Source organism: Nicotiana tomentosiformis, chromosome 4 (genome assembly GCF_000390325.3).
Source record: "Nicotiana tomentosiformis chromosome 4, ASM39032v3, whole genome shotgun sequence".
Lineage (NCBI taxonomy): Eukaryota > Viridiplantae > Streptophyta > Magnoliopsida > Solanales > Solanaceae > Nicotiana > Nicotiana tomentosiformis.
The window spans coordinates 51,738,087-51,765,505 of record NC_090815.1 but is presented as its reverse complement, the minus strand read 5'-3'; the positions used below and the strand labels follow the sequence as shown (position 1 = coordinate 51,765,505).

General features: G+C 40.6%; 1 pseudogene; it reads right to left on the bottom strand.

The window, feature by feature from the left end:
- Positions 1–10,287: 10,287 nt before the first annotated feature.
- LOC108944897 (uncharacterized) lies at positions 10,288–25,681 on the bottom strand (annotated as a pseudogene).
- Between the last annotated feature and the right edge of the window lie 1,738 nt (positions 25,682–27,419).

Sequence of the window (27,419 nt, the reverse complement as noted above, 5' to 3'; positions counted from 1 at the left end):
AACTTTGTCTGCTTTTTTTCTGGAATGAAAAACTGAAGAAATATATGGAAAGAGTAGAATGGAAAAAGGAGATAAAATGAAAAGAAGGAAAAAAGAAAAGGAGAGGTAATAGAATAGCAAATCCAAGAAGATCGAGTTAAATTATTTTTATCATTAGTATTTTTTTCTACTCCTACTGCTCTTTTCTAATTTCTTCTTCTATTATTTCTTCCTACAAATATTTCTGTTTTATTTTTGCATGGGTAGATTTAATAAAAGTTAGTGTTCTTAGCATTATATTTAAAATGCTAATGAAATCTGAAAATTTTACTTCAAATTGTTTTGGTTTAATTTGGATAACTGGCTGATTTTACAAACGTTAGTATTGATAGTTTGTGCCGACAGTTAAGTAAAAATCTCTCTCTCAATTAATTGGGGGGGGGGGGAGGGGGAGAAGAAAAGCACCATAATAATGTTTTACTAAATTGATATCTGAATCTCTCAATTTTCAAAATATCTCTCTAAACCTAAATGACATAATATTTATTGATACTCCTGTGTCAAACTATTTCAAGCCCTTGAGTTTTTAACAAAGATGATAATTGAAATTAAGAATGGGAAGACCCTTTTGGACAACAATATATTTTGAGAAATAAACACGCTTTTGATATGATAAAATTCCAAACTATTTTTTTAGTGCTTTCAAAGTTTTTAGGCTGTGAAAGTTTTGACAAGAAAGAAAACGTTCAGTTTGAAACAGGGGCGGCTCAATAAATATGGAGGCCTAAAGCAAAAATTCAATGAGAGGCTCTTTTTTTATATAAAAGAAAAAATTCATATATAATTTTATTTAAATTCTGTATTTATAGTTTTTCATATGCAAAGTTATTAATTTCTCTTGAGATATACACGTCGTGGGACTGTATTAAAATTTTAACTTTTTTTGAGTTATGAATTAATAATGGAATCCTTTCTCAATTTATGGTCTAGAGAGTGATTCCCAAAAAGATATTTTTTCTCAATTTATGATCAACAATTTAATCCTACATTTTTACTATGAAAATTTGTACTTTCTCATTTAAAGCACTAAATATTCTTCTAAAAATAAATTAATATATAACCTATTAGAAATATTTGAGGCCCCAAAAATTATGAGGCCAAAGCAGCTGCTTTAGCAGCCTTACTCTTGGGCCGACACTGGTTTGAAAGTAATAGTACAAATTAAGAGAGGAATAAAAAAATTTCACTCAAATTATTACACAGTCCAAAATTTCTGCATAAATTTAATGAAGGAAGAGGGTATAAGAAATTTATTTTATTTCCGCGAGTTAGTTATTTTTTATTTTCTAGATCCTTATTCAATTTTTAAAGGTTTAGGAAGGGATGTATTAATTATTATTACCACTCACGCCTTTCTGAGAATAAAACTTCTTATGCTGGAGAAATACAGGGCAAGCATCGACATGGCTTTAACCTTTCTTTTTTGCCCCTTTTTTTTGGTGATAGGCTATTTAATGTTTAATCTGATACATGATGTTTTCCAATTTTTACAGTTCTGTTTTGGCAGTTAGTGAACGGATTACTAGAAAATGATGATCTTTTTTACTTTTAAGATTTTAAGAAAATAAATTTACGAGTTGATATTATGGAAAGGTTTGGACCACGCGAAGCGTGGATAAATTAACTAGTTTTTTTATATTTTAAAATATTTTGAACTACATATGCATTGGAGCTGATGATCGTACGCTTACACCGTCAGGGGCAGCTTAATACATTGTGGGGTTGGGGGGAGGTTAAAAGCCTTAAGTCTTTTCTTATATTTAAGAATCATATATAATCTTTTTGTAAAGTTTATTTTCCTAACTTGTTTGAGATGCAAAGTGGTTAATAATTTTTTTTATAATCAATTTCTTCTAATAAATCTTTATCAATTGACAATACAGTCAATCTATTTAATTTTAATTTGAAACATTGTTTAAAGAGCTCCATATTGAGGTTGTATTAACGTTTCAATCTATCTTTCTATTTTTTAAAATTGTATGATCAAGTAATATCATTGATATTTTTTAGTTGACAAATTTAAATCCTAAAGCAATATATATAATATAAAAATAATACCTATATTAGGTAAAATTAACAAATATCAAATTAAAAGAAAAATATTATAGACAATAAAAATAATAAAGCATGATTCTAGAAACTGAATTACTTGATATTAAAATAAAATTTCATTGTTCTAACACTTAAAAACTTGAGAAAGAATGAAAGAAATATGTGCAATTTAGTCTATTAAATATTCTTTTTGTTATCCTGAAATTCTAAACTAAAAATCATAATTTCAGGACAACTCGGAACATTTTTGTCCTAAAAAATTGAACTGAAAAACTGAAATTCAGGACGCACTGGCTAATTCCTAAATAGCAGCCCTTTAAAGTGTCTACCTGATGTCATTTTAACCAATTTTTAGCTACTTGGTAAATGCACTTTTACAGTAGCGATGTACAGGCCCGGCTCAAGGCTAAAGCCACTAATCCGTAAATAACATCCCTGAGAATGACTATTTGTGTACTTGCCCCCCATATTGAATCAACTTATGCAAAACCGACAACGCCTTTTAAATTCAAAATTTGTTTTTGTCTGCCTCGTTCCTTCTTTGATACTCATGTTTGAGTATTTTCATGCTTCTTTTGCTGTTTCACATTGCAATGATTTTAGAGAAAATTGAATCTGCAACTGAATTTTGAATTATAGTTTTGGCTTTGTATTTTTTGATTTTAGCTTTGATTCGGTCAAGGGTAGTGTATACGGTCGAAATAGATTTCGGCCTTCCTACGTTCGATCGAGTTCGAATGATAAGCAACCGAAGTGGGATTTTTGGATGACTTCCGAAGACTACCAAACCTCGAGTCCCAAAGACTGATCGATGAGTCGGCTCGATACTATTATCGAGCCCGGGACCAAATCGATCTGCAAGGCAACGTGAGGGTGGTCGAAAATGCACTATACCCACCCCGAAGGTCGAACTCAAGCCAAAGCCGAAGCCAATAATGAGTTCGAGCTAATATCGAGCTCACAGACAAGAGCCGTTACAACCGCACTAAGGGAGAGAATCTTGGCGGGAATCGAAGAAGAGACAATTCATCATGGGTTCTTCACTATATATTTTTTTATTGTAAATAATGTAGGATCTATCTACTATAAAAGGGAAAATCCTTGTAAGCATAAGGGCATCAGACACACTGTAACAAAAGATCACTTCTCATGTTGAAAGATATACCCTTGTGCTCGTTTACTTTATCTTATTTATTCTTCTTGCTCACTATTCTCATTCTCATAGTCAAGAATATAGATATTACTATTTCTCTATACGGTTTGTATCAAATTATATCACATATCTTTAGAACCATATTCAAATTTAACTTTATCCGATTTTTCGAGTAAATAGTTTGGCGCCCACTGTGGGGCTAAGGGTAACAGTGGTTGTTTAATACAAATCTGCAATACACACCAGTTTACAACTTCAAATATGGCAAACCCTCGATTGATGGCTTTACCTATAGACCACGAAGCCGACCTTCAAGATGAAACCAACAACTTGACACCCAGGGCCGGAATGCGAATTAACGATGTCACCAAAGCTCGAGTCGAAGTACCGCTAGATGTCAATTCACAAGTGGCTCTTGAGGCGAACCAACGTTCCGAATCGAAAAAAAGCATTCAGGGAGGTACTCGATCCGTAGCTCGAGACAGCCATAACGTGGAGGAGATCGGAATCAGCTTATGGATGATCTTCGAGATGTTACAAGCCCAGCAAATAGTGATAGATCAGTTGTAGAGCCAAACTCAGGTACAAAGCAGGCCGGACCCCAATCCGCTTCGAGAAACACCCACAGAACGGAACCAGCCATAGTGAAGTCAAATGAGCAAGACTCGGGAACTACTCCCAAAATTACTAAATTGCTCGAGGAACTCACAAGACGAATCGAAGCCAGCGATAAAAAGGTAGAAACATATAATTCCAAGGTCGATCAGATCCCGGGAGCTCCACCAAAGATAAAAGGGCTAGATTCGAAAAAATTCATTCAAAATCCTTTTCCCTCGAGTGCAGCCCCAAAACCAATCCCCAAAAAATTCTGTATGCCCGAAATACCCAAATATAACGGAACGACCGACCCCAACGAGTACGTCACTTCTTACACGTGTGCCATCAAGGGAAATGATTTGGAAGATGATGAGATCGAATTGGTATTATTGAAAAAATTCGGTGAAACCCTGTCAAAGGGGGCAATGGTATGGTATCATAATTTACTATCTAACTCTATTGATTCTTTTGCTATGCTTGCAGATTGCTTCGTAAAAGCACATGCCGGAGCCATAATGGTCGAAACCAGAAAGTCGGACTTGTTCAAGGTAATACAAAAGGATAACGAGATGGTAAGGGAGTTCGTATCTCATTTTCAAATGGAACGAATGGATATGCCACCAATCACAGACGATTGGGCTGTTCAAGCTTTCACTCAAGGTCTAAACGAGCGGAGCTCGAGGGATTCACGACGGCTGAAGCAAAATCTGATCGAGTACCCAGCTATTACTTGGACCGATATGCATAATCGATATCAATCCAAAATAAGAGTCGAAGATGACCGGTTGATTCCTAGATCCGTTACAAAAAGAACTACCAAGCAAAGGTCGACCAGAGATCGATACCAGCCATATAGCGGAAACGATACTACTGCTGAGTATCCGAGGCCTCTTTAAAATCAACCTCGTATACTGTAGGGCTTTATCATTGAATGCATCCGTGATGATTATCAAGTTCGATGCAAAGGAAGTTACTTTGTCATTTCATGACAAACAATGTCTCGACAGGAAACATTGTAAGAGCCAAATGGTCAAAACGAACCATGCTTATGTAGTTGGCCCAAGCCCTGACGCAAAACATGAACACATGTATAATGACTTGCAAAGAAAGCCCTCTTCTTTACCGATATTCTATGTTCAAGATTTATTATGCAAACAGGATCGAGTTCGAGCAAGCGCTCACTCGACCATTACGCCTATGGGCTACTTCGACTATTACGCCTACAGGCTACATTGCATCGAGTTCGAACCATTCACTCGACTGCTAAGCCTACGGGCTACTTTTATTTCGAGTTCGAGCAAACGCTCACTCGACCATTAAGCCTACGGGCTACTTTGACCATTACGCCTACGGGCTACATTGCATCGAGTTTGAATCATTCACTCGACTGCTAAGCGTACGGGCTACTTTTGTTTCGAGTTCGAGCAAGCACTCACTCGACCATTAAGCCTACGGGCTACTTTGACCAATACGCCTACGGGCTACATTATTTCGAGTTCGAATCATTCACTCGACTACTAAGCCTACGGGCTACTTCTTTTTTCGAGTGCGAGCAAGCGCCCACTCGACCATTATGCCTACGGGCTACGTTTCATCGAGCTCGAATCATTCACTCGACTACTAAGCCTACGGGCTACTTTTTGTTTTCGAGTTCGAGCAAGCACTCACTCGACCATTATGCCTACGGGCTACATTATTTCAAGTTCGAATCATTCACTCGACTACTAAGCCTACGGGCTTCTTTTATTTCGGGTTCGAGCAAGCATTCACTCGACCATTATGCTTACATGCTACATTATTTCAAGCAAAACTACTCATTTCTTTGAATTCTAACGAACACTTGACTACTTAAAGCTGAAGGATGTTCGAGCCCGATAAAGAAAAGGGGACTACCCACAAGGCCCGAAGGCAACAGAGATTAAAATTCAAACTATCTATTTAGCTTGAAAGGCTATTTTGCTTCAAAAGGAAGAAAGATTTATATTTACAAATTTTTTGTACAGAGGCGGCTACTCTATCAAAAGGAAGTTCTTTATACAAAAATCGAAAGCGGTATCAAAAGAACGCAACAAATGACCTAAGGCCCTAAATGATTCAATCTTCATCGGAGGCCATATTCTCGGCATCGTCCTCATCTTCATACTCCCCCGAGTCATCAGAGCCCTCCTCAGGAAAGGACAACCTTCGAGCTTTGTTCTCCTCCGCCCTGGCGACTTCAATCTCAGCCCCAATATCGAAGCCCTGAGCCCTGATCTCCTCGAGAGCCTCTCTCCGAGCTTGCCATTTTGCGTGTTCGAACAAGCTCTCATCTTTGGCTTGGTTAACCTCGACATCGATCCTGAACTGAGCCACTTTGGCATCAGCTCTTTTATTGGCCTAGATCACCTCAGATCTGGCCACTTCAAGTTCTTTGGCCAAATCCACCCTTTCAGATTTGGCCAAATCCAACCGATGCTGAAGCTCTTTCATCTTTTCGATCATCCCCAAAGCATTTTCTTTCGCAGATCGAAGTTGGGCATCAGACAGCTCCAACTGAGCTTCGACTACTTCTTTTTTCGAGGCAAGGATATCCATACACTTTTTAAATTCTTCTGCCTCGGCCAGTAACGCATCTACCTGTGAGTTAAGCCATCCAATCTGCTCGATCCTCTGTCGAACCTGCAGAATCGGATCATTAGTGGTTATCTCTTTTTCATCTTCACTATCATGGAACATTCAGAATACCTGCTCAGCCATCTGCTCATGCTCTTCCCGAGCTGCTATCAAATCTGCTTGATGTTTTTCACTAAGAAGCTTGTACGAGTCACTCTTCTCAGTGAGGCTCCGAACCTCGGCATCATGCTCCTCCCGGATTCGAAAAAAAGGCCTCGTGATGCAACACTGAAGCGTGCAAACAAAAGAAGAAACATTAGAATTACCTATAACTCTATGTAAAAGAAGCAGCGAAAACGCCATCAGAGTTACCCGATTCAAATCATGTTGGGCCTCGTTGAAGAGACAGACGGGCCCCACCGCATTCAGCACTGATTGATCTTCTTCGGTCACCAAGGACCGAAGGTAGCTGGCAATCCCCACAGGGGAAGAAAAAATTCAGGTATCCGCAGGTACGGAGAGCACTATCTTCCGCCTTCGGTCGGGATCGATACTCGGGGCCGAAAATTGGTCCACCAGTTTATGAATCGATGAAGGCTCGGTAGAACCCGACCACGATGCCTTTTTGGGTACCGGCATTCCACCAAAACCGGTAACCTCCTCCGAGGTACCTGACTCGAGCCCCTCCAGAAAACCATGGATATCGGCCGACTCCTGAATACCCTCATAGGATCGATCCTCCAACATGACGGCCTCTCGAATCATGACATCCGAAATCTGAGGGGATCCGCCAATGTCAACTATCCCGAACTCATCCCTTGAAATATATTCTACTGCCCGAGAAGATCCACCCTCGGTGTCCCTTTCAATCATCTTAGTTCGAGAAGGGATAATCTCCAGCTTCTTCTTGTTCTGGGATTATGGCCAAGGTTCCCTGATTTGCTTCCACCAAATTGGAAGACTGTTGAATCACAACATTAGCCCGTACGCAGGCTAAATTCTCCTCTCCTTCTTCGGGCTCGTCCCTTAAATGGCGGGCCACTTCCAAAGACATAACACCAGAACCCCCCTTCGGCTTTCGAGATCTCTTAGCCCGTTTCTTCTTTTCCGAGCTCGGGGAGCCCGATACGTCTTTTCTCTTCCTTTCTTTTACCTGCTTCAGGACTGGAACTTCTTCGCCACTAGATGGGGGCCTCATGACTACATCTTTCCCGAGTCCTACAAAAGGGAAGAGGGAGATTTACCATACAAACCGATGAAGAGACAAATAGACAAAAAGATTTACCATGACTGCGGGCCTCCCATCGACCCTTTGATAATTCGACCCAAGCACGCTCGGAGTACGGTCTCTGCAACACCAGACTTTTGACCCATTGTCTAAGATCCGGAATCGGTTCCGGCATTCGAGCTAAGGCTGTGATAAGGAAAGAAAAATAGATCAACAAAATAAATGGCAATCACAAAATCAAAACGGTCAAAGAGAAATGTTCACTCACGGCTCATATTCCATTTCTCGGAAAATGGCAAGTCATCGGCAGGGATCAGGTCCGAGGTTTTGATTCGAACAAAACGGCCCATCCAACCTCAATCCCGGGTCTCGTCTATGCTCGAGAATGGCGCTTTGGTTGCTCGGCGAGCAAGCTTGATCAACCCTCCTCGATAAATTCGGAGACTGTAAAGGCGCATAAGATGATCGAGGGTGAAGATATGCCCATCGACCTTGCTCGAGAAAAATCGAAGAAGAATCACTATCCTCCAAAAGGAAGGGTGGATTTGACCGAGGGTCACATCGTACCTCTTACAAAAGGCAACAATGACAGGGTCTAAAGGTCCCAACGTGAAAGGATAAGTGTAAACACTTAAGAACCCTTCGACGTGGGTAGTAATTGATTCATTTATCCCAGTTGCATTCTTGTATGACTTTATCGAGAACTTTTTCGGTAATTGAACATTGATACCTCGACATCAGCTCACACCGACCCGGTATCGGAGAAGGCTTTTCAATTTTAAAATCGCCTACAATCGAACACCCTACCGGAACGAATTCCTCAGGGCAGGGCTCTTCCACATCCTCGCCACCAGCAGGTCGAGATAAAGGAGCGGTCTTTTTTTGCGGAACAGTTTTAGATATTTTTGCCATTTAAAATTTCGTGAACAAAGAACAGAAGTATTTGGTGTTTTAATAAAGAGTTTGCAGTAAAACTCACAGATTTACATGCCGAAAACTCAAAAGAGACGAAAAGGAACTTAAAAAATTTGGAAGATTGAAGACGTAAAAGTATGAATGATGGAAGGAAAGGTTATTTATAGGCTTACATCGTGGCGGTTCAGTATCAGCGGTGGCCGACCACCGTATGACATGCATTAAATACTTTGAAAGAATAAATCGACGGGACAGCTATCACATACGTCATGATCGAGCCCTGTGAAAACGTCAGCTTATAACCCGATCGAACCGTCGAAAATCATGTCGATTCTCACCACATCCTTCCTGAGAAACGAGGGGACTATTTGTATACGGTCAAAATAGATTCCGGCCTTCCTACGTTCGATCGAGTTCGAATGATAAGCAACCGGAGTAGGATTTTTGGATGACTTCCGAAGACAGTACAAACGAGCCTCGAGTCCCAAAGACTGATTGAGGAGTCGGCTCGATACTATTATCGAGCCTAGGACCAAATCGATCTGCAAGGCAACGTGAGGGTGGTCGGAAATGCGCTACACCCACCCAGAAGGTCGAACTCAAGCCAAAGCCGAGGGCTCGACCCAATAACGAGTTCGAGTCAGTATCGAGCTCACAGACAAGAGCCGTTACAACCGCACTAAGGGAGAGAATCTTGGCGGGAATCGAGGAAGAGACAATTTATCATGGGTTCTCCACTATATATTTTTTTTATTGTAAATAATGTAGGATCCCTCTACTATAAAAGGGAAAATCCTTATAAGCATAAGGGCATCAGACACACTGTAACAAAAGATCACTTCTCATATTGAAAGATATCCCTTTGTGCTCGTTTACTTTATCTTATTCATTCTTCTTGCTCACTATTCTCATTATCATAGTCAAGAACATAGATATTACTATTTCTCTATACGGTTTGTATCAAATTATATCACATATCTTTAGAACCATATTCAAATTTAACTTTATCCGATTTTTCGGGTAAACAGGTAGGATTTGCACGAAGTGGTTGTATGAGCCTTTCCTCCATTACAACTTCCCATAGATCATAAGGTTCAAGATAAGATTTCATCTTCACTGAACAAATCTGATAATTTTCACCAGTGAAAGTTTGTAGGGTATTCAAAGAGATTGTTAAAAATTTGGTTAAAAATCGATATGCGTAGAAATAGATATGGTTTAAAAATTGTTTAAAAGTGGTTGAAATTGGTTGTTCTCTTTGAATACCCTCACAAAAGGGAGTAAAATAAGATGATCACGAAGTTAAAGAAAAACAAACAGTAACTTTGAATTTAGCTGCACATTCAAAACCAGAAAATAGTAATAAGAAAAATATACTTAGTACATTTACCTAGTAGCTTAACAATGAATCAACTTATGCAAAACCGACAGCGCCTTTTAAGTTGCAATGTCCTAAATTTGATTGCTAGGACATGTTCTGGTGAGCTAAAAAACTCATCAGAGTGAAAAAAGAGGCTTATGAGAGCTAATTCTCATGAAGTCGAGGGTATCGTAAAAAATATACGGTAACCAAAGAACTAAACTGCAATTATAGCAAAGTCACTATCATTGAATAAGGCATTTTGTAATTACGTAGAATGAGGTAGCACTCTTAATCTATTTCCTTATTACTTTACTAATTTCTTGCAATGATTAATAGTGAAATTACCTTTCAAATGAGTATGCTGACATCATATTGGGCGTCATTATAAGAGGATAATGTAGGAGAGATTGCAGCCCCAATAGCTATTCTATTATTGGTCTGGACAAATCCTGAACAAAGCAAATTGTAACATCCAGTGGTTTCATATGCATCACTCTGTATAACAAATTATTATCATTGAGTAGGTGGTATTTTTATGTTAGTAGTTAATTATCAAAATGCAGTATGTTACATCTTACAGTCCAGTAATTAAGTGAAGAACCTTGGAAAATATATCTCTGGGCTAACCTGTTCGAAGTACAATCATGATATATAATCTATTGCTTTAGTTAGTCCATTCTTTTGGTCGTGTGCCTATTTATTCTTCTATATTTGGGACGTAATCCAAAAGTGAAATAGAAGAAGATATGAGGAGAGAACATGAACATCAGCTTCAATTGTGTTGAGATCACCACAAATAACCCAACATTTGTGATCAACTGAATTCATATTGGTTCGAAATTCGAGGTGCCCACACATTTATACTTGCTTTTGCTCCATAATATTCATCTCCACTTACATACCCTACTGCGTGCTGCCTCCCGCCGGAAATAATGGAAAAATGAATTTAACTTTTACACAATGAAAAGTTTATATACAATTACATTGCCTAACGATAACCAAAGGTAACCGTCCATAAAAATAATAGGATTAGTAACTTCAAAACAAGGGCGGAGCTAGACTAGATATGGGTTTCACCAAATCCAATGACTTTTGCTCTAACAGTGTATATTTATGTTAAAATTTTTATTAATTATGTATACATATTAAATTTAAAACCCAGTTATTAATATAATGAAGTAGTCATTCTAAAATCCAGAATCCAATTTGAAATCCTGATAAATCTTTCCTTGAAAATAAGGTATGTTGAATGGTACAACATATCAAAATATAATGGTAATGTAAAATTTATTCATATATTCTTGGTGTATGTATATAAGTTAATTCCTAAATATATAAAGATATTCATTGCCCTACCAAAAATTGCAAATCTTAATATTGATGACTAAAGTTTCACGGACTATTTTTCGAATTCATACAGAGATGCATGATTGAAGATGAGAAGGGAAAGGAATAGCATTCATTCACTTTAAAAGTGGATGACAGAACTAAGAGGACAGCCAAATGTAAAACAATAAAAGTTATCGAAACTTATTCTGAAAATAGGAATTGTATGTAACTTGGCTGAGTTGAATCCGACATGGATTTTCTTGTACACAAAAAAAGAAGAGCACAAACCTCATGTCCGTTACTTGTGGTGAGATCTCTTGGAATTTTTCTGGCAAATCTTTGAACAGAAGTGGCTCTTAGGACGTCTTGTTCTTTTGTTCTTCTAATTGGGATCGTCCCTTCTGGACATGACAAACTCCATAACTGAAAGTTTGAGTTGTGTTCATTTGGCCTCTCAGGGAGATCCTACAAATTTATTTGAATGTTAATTCCAATCATATTATCTGCCTGTTAAGATTGTTGCACATTGTTTAAGAAAGACATTTAATCATAAATGTTTATTTGTCTAAATTACTCTTTTAACTCTTTCTTAATTAATTTATTAAAACTCTATAATTTGAGCAATGGTGTTTTTTTCTAAAACATCAAATATCTTGGAATAATTCAGTTTATTAAACGATTAATATTTGAAATAGGAGTGAGAATATATACAACATAAAACAAACAAAAATGGAAATGATTGGTGAGATCTTGAAACAGCTACAAGCCATAATTCTTGAAGAATTTGGATGTCTTGTTTCTTCTTCTAAATCTATTTGTATTTGTTCTTGTGAACATTGGTGTTGTCTTCTTCTGTAATAATACAACACCAATTATTTTAATTTGTTCACCACTTGCCAATGAAATACAATTCTTGAGAAACCAGGCAGACTACTTGTGTTTATTCAAGAATCCAAACACCATGTGGATAATAACTGAAATTCCCGTCTTCATTTCCCTTAGCTTCTCTGATTCTATTGATTGCTGATCATCCCTGTACAACAATGTCAATAAAAGGGAAAGAAAAATAAATTAGACTAGATAGAGGGTGACTCCGAGACCTGCGGATGCCGGCAGGTATACCTTGAAGTTTCCGAAGCTTAGCTCGTTTCACTGGTGTCTGGACTGGTACAAAAAGATGTGCAGAAGCGTAGCATGAGTACACCACAACGGTACCTAATAAGTGTCAAGCCTAACCTCGGTAGAGTAGTGACGAGGTCAGGTCAAGGTCCTACTGGAATCAATAAGAAACAGAACAAGTATATAACAGTGTAATAATGATAACAATGGAAATGAAACAATAAAGAAATATACCAAGATTAGCTACACTGAACTAAGGCAAATAATGCATCACGGAAGAAAACAAGCAAGGATATGCCAGGGAAACAAAGCAACCAAAACACAAGTAAAGTAATAGAAAAGTATCAACAAGAATCGAGACCGAGGTACCGCCTCGTAGTCTCAAATCACAAAACAATTCACAATATTTCCTTATATCACTACAGGAGCTTTGTATTTAGTTTTGAAAATCATTTTTTCCGAAATAGCTTCCCGCGTTTTAGCCCACCTTATCACACCGCGTGGTTTCAAGTAGTTTCCCTACTAGCAACACGCGTATCAAGCCCACCTTATCTCACCGCATATGTTTCAACCTCAATCCTTATACCACCGCATGTGTATTAATAACACACGTATCACAAATCGCACATCAAGTGCTCAATATCACAACTTGCCAAAGAAGTCAACAATAATGGTATTTTCACAATAAATATCTCATGGCTCAACCACAATATGCACAAGAGTCTCAACAATAACAACCGAAAGTGAATAACTCAACAAGAATAGTATTTTACAACTTAAAAACTTTGCCTCAATGTGAATCACGGCTTTTGTAACTCAAGACCAATTTCAACAACAAGATATTCCAAGAAATAACAATTTCATGTAAGGAACTCAACGGTTAAATAATGAATAAGGAATCGAGGAAACAATAATTTCAACTAGGCATGTAAAGGCAAATAACAAGTAAGAGGTAAGATAAGTAAAGCATGTGAAGATAGACTAAAGATGATGAATATAACATATTATAGTAACTCCATTAAGGGCATGAAAAGAATCTACATAGCTAGAACCAGTCAATTACCACGTTTAGCTGTGTACACACTCGTCACCTTGCGTACACGACTTTCATATATCACAATTAACACAAAACAACACCAATCCTAAGAGTAATTCCTCCAAACAAAGTTAGGCAAGACACTTACCTCAAAACACGCTACTCAATCCACTAGTAAGCCTTTCCCTCGATTATCCAACTCCAAACGGCTCGAATCTAGCCAAACTAACTGCATACCATAAATATAAACTATAGGAAACTATTCTGAACAATAAAGTTACGATTTTTAAAGAGAAATAAAAGGTCAACTCAAAAGGTCAACCCCGGTCCCGCATCTCGAAACCCGACCAAAATTATAAAATTCGAACATTCATTCGATAACGAGTCCAACCATACAAGAATTACTCAAATCCGACTCCAAATCGCCTTTCAAATGCCCAAAATTTTATCTAAAAAGTTTTTACAATTTTCCCTCAAATTTCCAACTCAAATCACTAATTAAATGATAAAAATAACAATGAATTCATGTAATATAGTCAAATCCGGGTTAGAATCACTTACCCCGATGATTTTCTTGAAAAATCCTCGAAATATAGCCACCAACCGAGCTCTCTAGGTCCAAAAATGAAAAATAAGATGAAACCCTCGATTAAGCCTTTTCTGCCCAGCTATTCTCGCTTCTACGAGGTCAGAGTCGAATCTGCGATGCCGCACCTACGGAAAATCCATCGCAGGTCCGATTCCAGCTTAAGTCTTGAGATTCCGCTTTTGCAGACCACTTGCTCACACTTTCGAGCCTGCTTTTCCAGAGAAATCGACCGCACCTACGATCCCTCCCAAGCTCCTCAATATCCGCTCGGAAGAAACAATCACGCCTGCGGATGCACATCTTCACTTCTTCACTCAGACCCGCAAGCCCGCACCTGCGGCCAATCCCACCGCAGGTGCGATGACACCAGAAAGGCTGGAGCTTCAGCAAAAATAATTAAGTCCAATTTGATTTCGAATTCAATCCGAATCACACCCAGGGCCCCGTCCGAATATACCAACAAGTTCCAAAATACATAACGGACCTACTCGAGGCCAAAAATTATATCAAACAACATCGATTCAACGAATTGCAATCTAATTCAAGCCTATTGAAACTATGAACATCCGACTTCCGAAAGTAACGCCGAATCATATCAACACAATTCCGATTGACCTCAAATTTTGCACATAAGTCATAAATGACATTACAGACCTATTCCAACCTTCAGAATTGGAATTCGACCCCGATATCAATAAAGTTAACTCTTGGTCAAATTTCTCAACCTTCCAAACCTTCAACTTTATAACTTTCGCCAATTCAAGCCGAAACAACCTACAGACCTCCAAATCAATATCCGGACACGCTCCTAAGTCCAAAATTACCATACGGAGCTATTGAAACTACCAAAACTCCATTCCGAAATCGTCTATAAAAAAGTCAAACTACGGTCAATGCTTTAAACTTAAACCTCCAACTTAGGGACTATGTGTCCCATTTCACTCTGAAACTCACCCGAAATCAAAACCAAATACCCCGACAAGTCACATAACCATAATATAACATAGAGGAGGCAAAAATAAGGGATCAGGGCTAAAATACTCAAAACAATCGGCCGGGTCGTTACATCTTCCCCCTCTTAAAACAAACGTTCGTCCTCGAACGAGTATAGAGACATACCTGAAGTGGTGAAAAGATGAGGAAAATGGCTACGCATATCATGCTCGGTCTCCCAAGTCGCCTCCTCGACTGGTTGACCCCTCCACTGAACTTTCATTGAAGCAATGCTCTTCGACCTCAACTTTCGAACCTGCCTGTTCAAAATGGCCACCGGCTCCTCAACATAAGACAAATCCTTGTCCAAATAGACTAAGCTGAAATCCAATACATGAGACGGATCACCGTGATACTTCCGGAGCATAGAGACATGGAATACTGGATGAACTACAGCTAGACTAGGTGACAGTGCAAGCTTGTAGGCCACCTCACTAATCCTCTCAAGAATCTCAAAAGGTTCGATATACCTAAGGCTCAACTTGCCCTTCTTCCCAAACCTCATAACACCCTTCATGGGCGAAACTCGGAGCAAGACCCACTCTCCAACCATGAATACAACATCAGGAACCTTCTGATCCGCATAACTCTTTTATTTAGATTGGGCTGTACGAAGCCGATCTTGAATTAATTTAACCTTTTCCAAAGCATCCTGAACCAAGCCAGTACCTAATAGCCTAGCCTCATCCGGCTCAAACCAACCCACCGGAGATCGACACCGCCTCCCATACAACACCTTATACGGAGCCATCTGAATGCTCGATTGGTAGCTGTTGTCGTAGGCAAACTCCACAAGCGGTAAAAACCGATCCCAAGAATCCCCGAACTCCATAATACTTGCACGAGGCATATCCTTTAATATCTGAATAGTGCGCTCGGACTGTCCATCCGTCTGAGGGTGGAATGTTGTACTCAACTCAACCCGAGTGCCTAACTCATGTTGTACGGCCTTCCAGAGTTGCGATGTAAACTGTGTACCCTGGTCAGAGATGATGGATACCAGCACGCCATGAAATCGGACAATCTCGCGAATATAGACCTGAGCCAGCTGCTCTGAAGAATAAGTAGTCGCCACTGGAATGAAATGAGCTGACTTGGTCAACCTATCCACAATCACGCATACTGCATCAAACTTCTTCTGAGTCCGTGGGAGCCCAACAACGAAATCGATGGTAACTCGCTCCCATTTCCACTCGGGAATCTCAAGCCTATGAAGCAACCCACCTGGCCGCTGATGCTCATACTTCACCTGCTGATAATTTAGGCACCGAGCTACATACTCCACTATGTATTTCTTCATCCTTCTCCACCAATAGTGCTGCCTCAAGTCCTGATACATCTTAGCGACACCCGGATGAATGGAGTGCCGCGAATTGTGGGCCTCATGAAGAATCAAATCGCACAATCCATCTACATTGGGCACACATAACCGACCTTGCATCCCCAATAGTAACCTCTTTGGCATCGCCGTGCTGAACTATGTCCTTGAGGACAAGCAAATGGGGGTCGTCATACTGACACTCTCTGATACGATCATATAGAGAAGACCGAGAAACCACATAAGCCAAAACTCGACTCGGCTCCGAGACATCCAATCTAACAAACCGGTTGGCCAAGGCCTGAACATCCAATGCTAATAGCTTCTCCGCTGCCGGTAGATATGCTAAACTGCCCAAGCTCTCCGCCTTTTGACTCAAGGCATCGGCCACCATATTGGCCTTCCCGGGTGTAACACCCCAAAAAATTCTAAAGTACTTAAGTGTAAAGCCCGGTAAAATTTGCAAAGAAAATAATGTTTCATGGTGTCGGACTAGGCTTACGTGTTTAAGGATTATAGAAATTCTTCAAATAAAGTTTCATTGGGTTGAACAATGCACGGGAAAGTAAAGGAAAAATTTTGCCGGAAAAATGTGTTTATGCGGTCCATTATGCGACCGCATAATCACTCTGCGGGCCGCATAATGGCCGCAGAAGTGAGCAGGAGAGGGCTATTCTAGAAGCAGCTATGCGGTCGACTATGCGACCGCATAACTGTTATGCGGTGCATTATACGACCGCATAACAGTTATGCGGACCGCATAGTGACCGCATACACAGGCAGTTCTTTTGGCTATTTTGTAACCAATTATGCGACCGATATACGGTCTGCATAACCATTATGCGGTCGTATATGCGACCGCAGAACCTGTTCCGGAGCTTTATTTTTGGGTTTTTAAAACCCGACCCTATTTTGTTAAATACACGCTTTGGATCATTTTTGAGCTATTATGTGATATTTTAGAGTGAGAGGGGGTGCCCTAGAGTGATAAGATGTTCTCCAATAATTGTTCTTCAATTCTTGCCCAAGTTTTGGAAGATTGAGAAGGGAAACTCACTAGGTCTTCATCCTAGAGGTAAGATTCTATACCCTAACCCTCAATTTCAAATTTTGTGTAGGAATGGATAATAAGCAAGATAATTTCTGGGCAAGAAGGTTGGTTATTTTACATGCATGTGTTATCAAGGGGTGTAGAAAGATTGTTGAGCTAAAAATAGAAAAGGTTGGGTTGTGGGATGATGGAATCCTCCATAAAAGGATCTTGAAACCTTAATGTACATCTAGTATTTGATAAAATGCTCAAATGAGCTAGAACCATGATCATCTTCCTAATTTTGGTTTAATTTGTTATATTTCTAAAATAGATTGAAGTTGCTAAGAATTTCGGAACATTTAGAGTGTGAGGAATCTCAAGTGAGGTATGTTGGCTAAACTCTTCTCTTAGAATTGAATCCCACGATATTCATGTAAATTATGTAAGTCCTGAGTGATTCATTATGAAATTGGCTATTCCGAGTAAGATTGGGTTGAACGATATATGTTCAACAAGCATTACAAATGCTCTATTCATGTTATGCTACCAATTGAGGATGTGTTAAAATATGGGCTGTGCATTAATAATGTTTCGACTTTAAGTCAAGTTCAAATGAAGGCTATTATGCCAAATTTTGTGAAATATCTCTATGTGCATTAGACTCTAAATTGCTCACATGTGTACTACACACTTTGATTTGAATTGTGTTTGTTGTTGATGATGAGGATGATATTTGAAATTGATAATGTGAGCATGAAATACTGAATATGGCCAAAGTTCCAAGAATGATCTAATAATCATGGTCAAGTGTCAATGAAATGAAAAGATGTGAAAGTATTATGAAATGCGATGATTGATATAAAAAGGTTGATGTCTCAAATAAGACGTCTAGCCGATCGGGTCGTGATCGGACACCATGCCGCACACATGATGGTAATTGTGCTGGAAATTATAATTGAAATGGTAATTGTGGTTGATGTCCCTAATGGATAGCCTAGCCGATCGGGTCGTGATCGGACTCCGTGTTAAAGACGGTGGTATTGATATTGAGAGAAATTGTGGTTGATGTCTCTAATGAGATGGCCTAGCCAATCGGGTCGTGATCGGTCTCCGTGCTAAGAGTACAGTGGTACCGGTATTGTGAATAATGGTATTGTGGACAATGGTATATCGATACTAAAAATCTCCCAATGTGAGATATGGAAATTAATTTGAACACTGTCTTGATCCTAAATTGAGGTTTGATGTTGATTAAGGCTTTCATTGATATTATGATAATCTTATTTGTATTATTTGTCATTCTACTGAGAGGGTGTTTAGTTATACATACTAGTGCTATTCGACAGTACTGACGTCCCTTTTGCCGGGGGCGCTGCATCTTTCAATGGATGCAGGTGGTTCCACAACAGGAGATATTGATCATTGATAGCAGTGCACCTTCTTCCCAGCTGACTTGGTGAGTCCCACTTCATTCCGGGGTCATAAATCTTTTGTACTTTGTGTATTCTGTTTGAGGTATAGCCGGGGCCTTGTTGCAGGCATTATCATTGTACTCTTCTTTATTTATAGAGGCTCCATAGACATAGTGTGGGTTGTGTATTGGTGCTGGGGAAAGACAAACTATGTTATGTTGTGGATGTATTACTTGTCCATTTGAGACTTTAAAAATGATGAAATAATTGAAAATGAATTGGTATTGTAGACATGAACACATTTTCGTCTAATTAATGATAATATGTATTATCTCTATTCATGGATGAGTTTGGGTAGAATAAAATCTAACAGGCTTGCTCAATCGGGTTCACTTGGTTGAGCGCCGGTCGCGCTCCTCGGTTTTAGGGCGTGACACCGGGATGATATAGAATGGTGATATCATATCCCTTAAGCAAATGTAACCATCTCTGCTGCTACAAGTTAAGATCCTTCTATTTGAATAGATGTTGTAGACTTCGGTGGTCGGTATAGACCTCACAAGGGACACTGTACAAATAGTGCCGCCAAATCTTCAAGGCATGAACAATAGCTGCTAACTCCAGGTCGTGGACAGGATAATTCTTCATGTACCTTCAACTGTCTAGACACGTAGGCAATCACCCTACCGTCTTGCATCAACACCGCGCCGAGGACAACACGTGATGCATCACAGTACACAGTGTAAGACCCTGAACTCGTAGGCAATACAAATGTCACGCCCCAACATCGGAAGGCGCGATCGGCGCTCAACCGAGTGAATCCGGCCGAGAAAGCTTGTTTGATACTTTCTACCCAACTTACCCATGATAAGAGAAGCATGTTTTTATTAGCTAACCAGTAGAAAGACCATATGCATAGACATTACCAAACTATTTCATTTTGCTACTTCCTGTTAAGTTTCAAAAAGGCATACATTTTGTGATTTAGTGGAACAAAAATCCAAAATACAACATAATCCGTTTGACCTTTCTAGTATACATGTACAACCCACATAGCGTCTATGAAGCCTCTAAAGATACAAAAGAGAGTCAAGATGGTGCCAGAAATAAGGCCCCGGCTATACCTCAAAAGTGACCACAATATAAATAAAAGGTACAATACATGACCCCGGAATGAAATGGGGCTCACAGAGTCCGCTGAGAAGAGGATGCAACACTATCTGTGATCAACACTGTCTGCTATGTAACCACCTGCATCCATTTAAAGATGCAGCGCCCCCGGCAAAAGGGACGTTAGTACCGTCGAATAGCACTAGTATGTAAAGCTAAACACCAACTCAATATAATGAATAATAATACAATAGGAACAATCAAGAATTCAATAAGGGCTTCAAATAATATTAAAACAACAAGTTAAGGATCATATACGTTTTCAAGTCAATTTCCATATTATTAGGTTGGGTGATCTTTAGTATCAATATTCCACAATTCACAATACCTCTGTATTCTTACACGGAGTTCGATCTCGACTCGATTGGTTAGTTCGTCTCATTTGAGACATTACCACAATTTCATTATGATTTCCAGCACAGTACCACCATGTGTGCGGCATGGTGTCCGATCATGGCCCGATCGGCTAGGCCATCTCATTTGAGACATTACCACAATTTCATCCACAATACCACCGTGTTCTTATACGGAGTCCGATCTCGGCCCGATCGGCTAGGCCATCTCATTTGAGACATTACCTTCTTCAGTCAATCATCTCACATCGCACTTCTTAACAATTACAAAGTCATTCTTGGCACTTGGCCGTATTTCATAGTTCCAGTTCCCTTTTCCACGTTCAAATATCATTATCATTATCAATATCAATAGGGCTTCCCATTCAAGACATTAATTCACATATGAGCAATTTAGGAAATCTTAGGCACATAGAATCCTTTCATACAATTTGGCATAACAACCTTTATTTCGGTCTTGACGTGAAGTTTTAACATTCCTAACACATATTTCACATTTTTTAACATATTCTCAAATGGAAAGATGACATGATGAAGCATTTAGAATAAACATTAAACAAACATCCTTCAACACAACCACATTAGGAAAAGCCAATTCAATAATGATCAAGGACTTACTCCAATTACATGAACACCGTGGGATTCGATTCTAAGAAGAAGGGGTTTAGCCAACATACCTCAATTGAGCTTCTCAACTCTAAAATGATTCGAATTCTTAGCAACTTCAATCTATTTTAGAAATACAACAGGTTGAACTAAAAATTAGGAAGATGATCATGGTTTTAGCTCATTTGAGCATTTTATCAAACACTAGGTGTGCATTAAGGTTCTAAGGCTCTTTTGTGGAAGATTCCATCATTTCCCAACCCACTCTCTATAATTTTTAGCTCACAATCTTCCCACATACTTCAAGGATACATGCATGCAAGACAATAACAATCCCCCCCCCCCAACCCGATAATTGCCTCTCTAATAACCCCATTTTTACAAGATTTTTAAATTGAGAGCTAGGGCATAGATTCTTACCTTTAGGGTGAAGACTTCCTTTGTTAATCCTCAATGATTGAGCAAGAATTGATGGGTAATGGTTAAAGATTTCTCCCCCACTCTAAGAACTCTCCCTCTCACTCTAAAATATCAAAAATATGCTCAAAATTGTCTATGGGATGTGTTTTAACGGAATTGGATCGGGTTTAAAAAACCCAAAAAAGAAGCTCCGGAACGGGTTCTGCGGTCGCATATGCGACCGCATAATGGTTATGCGGTCCGCAAAATGACCACGAAACTGAGTGCCAAAATTGGAAAAAAACTAACCTAGTCTCCGGTCACTATGCGGCCCGCAGACTTGTTATGCGGTCGCATAATGCACCGCAGAACGGTTCTGCGGTCGCATAGTGCACCGCAGAATCTCCCTCCGAAAAATCCCAAGGCGGGATATGCGACAAGAATGCGGCCCACGAAACGGTTATGCGGTCGTATAATGGCCGCGAAATTGGGCATCAAAACTGCCCCAGAAATCTGCCCCACTCTGCGACCAGTCTGCGGCCGTAGTATGGGCCGCAGAAATGCGTACTTCTGCCTAACATTTTCCTTCAACTCCCCAACACACTGTTCAATCCAAAAAATCCGAACCGCAACTTGCAAGCTCACCGCGAAGAATTTCCACTAATATAACCTCTACGGCTACTTTGGCATCACGAAAACCGGGTTTTTAGGAAAAATTATGGGGCCTTACATCCTCCCCCGCGTAAGATCATTCGTCCTTGAATGAGGATCAGGGTCCATTATTAGCACCTTGTGCAATCAGTTATCATACCCTACACCAGCAACCCCAAATTTAACTAACTCCCTAAATTTCCAAAAAAATTGCCAGAGTTCCTTTTGTAACTAGGCCTATCCACCTGCCAGATAGCCCCAGAAACACATCTTACAAACATATGCACAACTCAATGATGTAACAAACTCATAACAGTAACAATTGTGGCCTTATAAGAAACACATAATCAAAAGGAACACCTTTACATTAACTGAACAAGTGATACTAAATTCATAGGCGACAAGTTCATAAAAAGAAAGGATTACACAGCTATTCAAACAAGTAAGGATACTTCTTCATTTCTAGCTCGGCCTCCCACGTGGCCTCTTCAACCTACTGGTTTCGCCATAATACTTTCACGGAGGCAATTTCTTTATTCCTCAACTTTTGGACTTGCCTATCAAGAATGGCAACTGGAATTTCTTCATATGACAATTCTTCATTAACCTCAATGGTCTCAACCGGCACAATAGCTGATGGATCTCCAACTACCTTCTTCAACATAGACACATGGAATACCGGGTGGACTAATGACATTTCAGGTGGTAGCTCAAGCTTATACGCCACCTGGCCAATTGTCTGAATGATTTTGTACGGCCCGACATACCTCAGACTCAATTTCCCCTTTTTCCCAAACCGCATAATACCATTCATAGGGGAAACCTTCAAGAACACCCAATCATCTTCTTTGAACTCTAAGTCTCAATGACGAACATCCGAATAGGATTTTTGACGACTCTTAGCAGTTTCCAACCGCTCCTTTATGATCTTAACATTTTCCATAGCCTGATGTACAAGGTCTGGCCCTATCAACTCTGCTTCCCCAATCTCGAACCACCCAATGGGAGATCTACATCTCCTACCATATAATGCCTCAAATGGTGCCATCTGAATACTAGCATGAAACTTTTTGTTATAAGCAAACTCTATGAGTGGTAAATGATGATCCCATCTACCCTTGAAATCAAGAACACAAGCACGCAACATGTCCTCAAGCGTCTGAATAGTCCGCTCTGCTTGCCCGTCGGTCTGTGGATGGAAGGTTGTACTAAGATTTACCTGAGTACCCAAACCTTGCTGGAATTACTTCCAAAAATGGCCGTGAACTGAGCCCCTCGATCAGAAATGATAGAAACTGGAGTGCCATGTAGCCTGACTATTTTCTTGATATACAACTGATCATATTGTTCTGCTATGTCGGTAGATTTAATTGGCAAGAAATGAGCCGATTTCGTGAGTCGGTCCACAATCACCCAAATTGAGTCAAACTTGCGCGGAGTGCGAGGTAATCCTACCACAAAGTCCATATTAATTATTTCCCACTTCCACATTGAAATTTCTATGTTTTGTGCCAACCCACCAGGCCGTTGATGTTTGGCCTTCACTTGCTGACAATTCGGACACCTTGCCACAAAGTCTGCCACATTCCTTTTCATATCATTCCACCAATAGACTTCCTTGAGGTCGTGATACATCTTTGTAGAGCCTGGATGCACGGAATACCTAGAAGCGTGAGCCTCGGTCATGATTCTTTTCCGGAGACCATCTACATTCGGAACACATAGTCTCCCTTGGTACCTTAGTGTACCATCATCCATGCCAAGAGCAAAAGCCGTAGTCTTATGTTTTTGAATCCCCTCCTTCAATTGCACCAAAGATGGTTAGTTGTATTGCTTCTCTTTGACTTCTACAACAAGCGATGATTCGGCCCTATTTTGCACAATTACCCTTCCTTCACTAGAGTCCGCAAGAGGAACTCCCAAACTAGCCAATCGATGGACTTCCTTAGCCAATGGCCTTTGATATACCTCCAAGTGTACTAAACTACCCATAGATTTCCGGCTAAGAGCATCTGCCACAACATTGGCTTTCCCCGGGTGATATAGAATATTGAAGTCATAATCCTTGAGTAACTCAAGCCATCTTTTCTGCATCAGATTCAGCTCCTTTTGTTTGAAAATATATTGAAGACTCTTGTGGTTCGTGAATACATCCATATGGACCCCATACAAATAGTGACGCCAAATTTTCAATGCAAAAACCACCGCCGCAAGTTCTAAGTCATGTGTTGGATAATTCTTTTCATGATTCTTGAGTTGCCTAGAAGAATATGCTATAACTTTCTGTGTTGCATTAACACACACCCAAGCCCAATTCTTGAAGCATCACAATATACCACAAATTCATCTGTACCCTCTGGCAAGGTCAACACCGGCGATGTAGTCAATCTCGATTTCAACTCCTGGAAGCTCCTTTCACAAGCATCGGACCATTGGAACTTAACAGCTTTTTGAGTCAATTTAGTCAACGGAGAGGCAATAGTAAAGAACCCCTCCACAAACTTCCTGTGATACCCTGCTAAGCCCAAGAAACTGCGAATCTCGGTGGGCGTTGTAGGTCTAGGCCAATTCTTTATTGCTGAAATCTTTTGAGGATCAACCTTTATTCCTTCTCTAGAGACAACATGACCCAAGAATGTGACAGATTCGAGCCAAAATTCACACTTTGAAAACTTCGCATACAATTGGCGATGATGAAGAGTCTGCAACACTGCCCTAAGATGATCGGTATGGTCCTCCCGACCTCGTGAATACACAAGAATATCGTCAATGAACACTATCACAGAGGAGTCGAGGAAAGGCTTGAAAACCCGATTCATAAGATCCATGAAAGCCGCTAGGGCATTTGTTAGCCCAAAAGACATCACCAGAAATTCAAAATGCCCATACCGGGTCCTAAAAGCTATTTTCGGAATATCCTGCTCCCTGATCTTCAGTTGGTGATACTCGGATCGTAAATCAATTTTGGAGAAGTATCTAGCACCCTGTAACTTATCAAACAAATCATATATTCTTGGTAGTGGGTATTTTTTTTTTATTGTGACTTTGTTGAGCTATCGGTAGTCAATACACATCCTCAGTGATCCATCTTTCTTCCTCACAAAGAGAACCGATGCACACCATGGTGACACACTCGGTCGGATGAAACCCTTTTCTAACAAATCCTTTAATTGTTCCTTTAGTTCCTTCAATTCTGTCGGTGCCATTCTGTAAGGCGGAATAGAAATAGGCTGCGTGCCTGGCATTACATCAATCCCAAAATCAATCTCACTGTTTGGCGGAATCCCAGGGAGCTCATCAGGAAAGACCTCTGTAAATTCATTTACAACTGGCACAGACTCGAGTGTAGGCGCATCAGCGTCGGTGTCCGTAACCCGGACCAAATGATAGATACACCCCTCGTTAATCATCTTCGTGGCCTTAAGGTAAGAAATAAACCTACCCTTCGGTACCACATTATCCCCCTTCCACTCAACAACTGGCTCATTAGGAAATTCAAACCTCATAGTTCTAGTTCGACAGTCGAGCTTAGCAAAACATGAATAAAGACAATCCATTCCCATAATTACATCAAAATCAACCATCCCCAATTCAATGAGATAGGCCACGATGTCCCGACCACGCACCGTGACAACACAACCCCTATAAACCCGTGCGGCCATAATAGACTTGCCAACCAGAGTAGATACAGAGAACGGCTTTGGAAGTTGTTCCAGTTCTATCCCAAATTCCATAGCAACAAAAGGGGTAACATAGGACAAGGTAGAACCGGGATCAATAAGAGCATATACATCATGAGTTTGGACAATCAATATACCTGTGATGACATCTGGAGAAGCCTCTGCACTCTGGCGACCACTCATAGCATAGAAACGGCTGGGTTCTCCTGAACTCTGTGCACCACTCCTGCAGCACCACGCCCTGCTGGTGCCGGAGGGTCTCGAGCTGGAGGGGGTGCTGAAGATGTAGCAGCTGAAGAACTGGATGGATGTGTTGTGCCCCTGCCCGCACCCTAGCGGGATGAATGACACTCCCTCTGAATATGACCCCTCAATCCGCACCCGTAACATATAGGTAAGTTCATGTAGCAGATCCCCGAGTGCATCTTCCCACACCTGGGGCATGGGGACCTCCCCTGCTGCAGGAATCTCCCTCCTGATTGGCCCTGATGGTAGGGTCCACTGCTGCCCTGATTGGTCTTGAAGCGACTCCCCTGCTACTGACTGTGCCTCGCTGGCGGTGCATTGGCTGAAGACTGAGCATGAGACTGGGTTGGCCCTGATGACCCTCCCCTGAAAGCTGATCTTCCCCACTAAATGACTCCCCAAAGTTGCCCGCGGACCGGGCCTTGCTGGTACCTTCTCGCTCCCTTCTGTTCTTCAACTTGCGGTCCTCTGTAGCTTGAGCAAAAGCTACCATCTTCCCATAGTTCATGTATGAATTCAAGGCAGCTGTACTGGCCTCATGGATAACCAAGGGGCTAAGGCCCTGCACAAACCGGCGCACTCTAGCCTCCATAGTAGGCCACATATGAATAGCATATTTTGATAGGCGCATGAACTCCATGTGATACTCCTACACACTCCTACTCTTTTGCTTAAGATTCTCAAACTCTGCGGCACGGGCTGCCCTAGTCTCGGCATGCAAGAAATGGTCTATAAAGGCATCCGCAAACTCATTCCATCTTGCTGGAGGGCTCCCCTCCTCCCGAACGTCCTCCCACAGCTCAAACCAAGAATATGCCACCCCTTTCAGGCGGTAGGCGGCCAACTCCACTCCCTCCTTCTCAGTAGCGCGCATAACTCGGAGAGTCTTATGCATCTCATCACTGAAGTCCTGTGGGTTTTCATCGGGATTAGAACCCGTGAACACCGAAGGATCCAACTGAAGAAACTTGTTTACCCTGGAACCACTAGAATCCCCTTGTTGGCTAGACGAAGTGGGTGCAACATTTGATCTCTGGACTTGAGAAGCCACTATCTGTGTTTGCATCTAAATAGCTCTCCTAAGATCCCCATCAGAAATACCAGAATCGAAAGCTGGGACTAGAGGTGGAATCGAAATATCGGTTAGAGGAATCGCTGCACCCTCAGTAGGTGCAGGAACTGGTGTGGCCTGAACAGGTTTAGTAAAATCAGGTAGTGTAGCAGTCGGGGGATTATCCTCACCCCTCGGGTATTCACCCGCCTCTCCAAGTAAAGGGTCAACTGCCACTCCCAAGGCCGCATTGGCTCCTTGGCAAGTTCTTGATCTCTTATTAGGTGCCATATACTGAAAGTTAAAGGAATGTACGAGTTAGAAGAGGAACAGTTGCACAATTAGTTTCATCGCACGATCCAGAATATCAAAGAAAGGAATTATTCCTAAATGTCCAAGTAGCCTCAAACTTATAGATGTGGTCGACAACACACCAATAAGAAGGACTCTACTAGACACGGCTCTGAGACATCCTAGGACACTTTAAAACCTTAG